This window comes from Myotis davidii, unplaced genomic scaffold, assembly GCF_000327345.1.
Source record: "Myotis davidii unplaced genomic scaffold, ASM32734v1 scaffold211, whole genome shotgun sequence".
Lineage (NCBI taxonomy): Eukaryota > Metazoa > Chordata > Mammalia > Chiroptera > Vespertilionidae > Myotis > Myotis davidii.
Window position 1 is genome coordinate 1397793 of NW_006282523.1, and position 1654 is coordinate 1399446.

At 63.5% G+C, this 1654-nt stretch overlaps 1 long non-coding RNA gene across 1 annotated transcript in view; it reads right to left on the reverse strand.

The window, feature by feature from the left end:
- Positions 1 to 6: 6 nt before the first annotated feature.
- Positions 7 to 1654, reverse strand: part of LOC107182136 — a 9235-nt gene continuing 7587 nt past the window's right edge. Inside the window, exons 2-4 of the long non-coding RNA XR_001512861.1 lie at positions 1449 to 1543; positions 536 to 661; positions 7 to 90 (exon numbers count right to left, since the gene is read on the reverse strand). This is a non-coding gene — a long non-coding RNA (uncharacterized LOC107182136). The remainder of the gene's footprint in view (positions 91 to 535; positions 662 to 1448; positions 1544 to 1654) is intronic.

Below are 1654 nucleotides of genomic sequence, written 5' to 3' on the forward strand. Positions count from 1 at the left end.
CTGGCCGGCTCCCTGGGCCTGTGGCCTTGGGGACCGGTTCTCCTTCTGACGAGCCGGCGTGCAGGCCGCTGTGGGGAGTCTGTGCTGCTTCTAGAGGGTAGAACAAAGGCTCGTCCTCCAGGGCCCACCTCCAGCCCAGAGGAGACAACGGCTCCCCGTTCCCCTTCGCCGGGTGACAAGGCAGTGGGCACAGCCCGCAGACAGGCCTTGTGGGGAGACCTCGAGGGCCAGGAGGGGGCCCGGAGGCAGCAGTGCTGTGGCCGCGGTCCCTCTGCGCACTGGGCATGGGGCGGTCTGGAGGGAAGGCACCTGTTGGGGCCCCACTCTACCCACTCTACCGCGGGCGAACAGACAGGGCTGCTGGGGGCCCCGGGGTCCAGCCCCACCCAGCGCTCTGACTGGGCACGCTCTCCTGCCCTACAGCTCACCACCCCCAAACGAGGACCCGCGCCGCAAGGACTGCCACTCAGAGCCACGGCCGCTCCGGTGACAGCAAGCGCTGCGCCTGAGACGCGCACACCCCAGACCCACGTACCTGCCCTGGCCTCCCCGTGGCTCCCGCGCAGCCTTGCCGGGCACCGTGTCTGCGGACGGGCGCCCCCCGGGCCTGGCTCTCCCCCGAGAATTCGGAGGAAGCCTCCTGCTGCACGCTCCTAGCGTCCTGCAGGGAAATGCACGTGAAAGGGGCTCAGGGTCTGGTCCCCGAGGGGCATGTCACTGAGCTGCCCTGCGAGGTGAGGAAGAAAGTCCCCAAACGGCCGGCAGGAGGGATTTATCTGCGCGGCGTCAGCCAGAAGGGAGGCACGCGCAGCGCCCACAGCAGGGACGGGCCCAGCCTCCCCCTGCGGCTCTGCGCCCTCCTGCGCCCGCTGATGGCTCAGCCCCACCTCGTGCTCCCCCAGCAGCTTCGCCTCCCGGCACAAAAGGCCGCCGGCCACCTGCCACCTGCCAGCCCTAATTGTAATTCACTGACAATAAAGTGGGAAGACCAGCCACACACTGGGAGACAAGTATCCGCAGAGTCCGACAGGTCAGGGTGGGACAGGACCGCACAGCGCTTCGTGGTAAAGACAGGAACCGGCCGGCCGCGCGGCTCAGGGGCTGAGCGCCGACCTATGAACCAGGGGGTCACGGTTCCATTCCCGGTCGGGGCACAGGCCTGGTTGCAGGCTCGATCCCCAGTGTGGGGCGTGCAGGAGGCAGCGGATCCATGGGTAAGGCTATAGAGCGTATGCATGATATACTTTATGATTTCCATAAACAGCAAGAAACAACGAAGTGTTATGGGCAACTATGTCTCGGTGCTGAAAAGTGAGGGCTTTTAAGATTGTGTTGTTAGGGGAAAAAAAGATCGTGTTTGTATTTTGACGTTTCTGTAATGAAAATGTAACACTTAAGAAACTAGTACAAAGTTGTTGGAAATGCATTTCTTAGTGAAGGAGAGGTACCTGGGCTGTGACGCGCGGCTGCAGCTGCCCCAGAGGTGGGCCTGGGCCTGGGCGCTTCTGGGCCTCGGGGCTGGGGCAGGGGTGACACGGTTTCCCTGGAAACCAGATGAGGAAGGGTTGGTCTGTGTGCACATCTCACACTGATACACCCATGTCCCCTCAGACCCAGTCCCTTCTTTCACTGAGAGCTTGGGGTGCACGGCTGT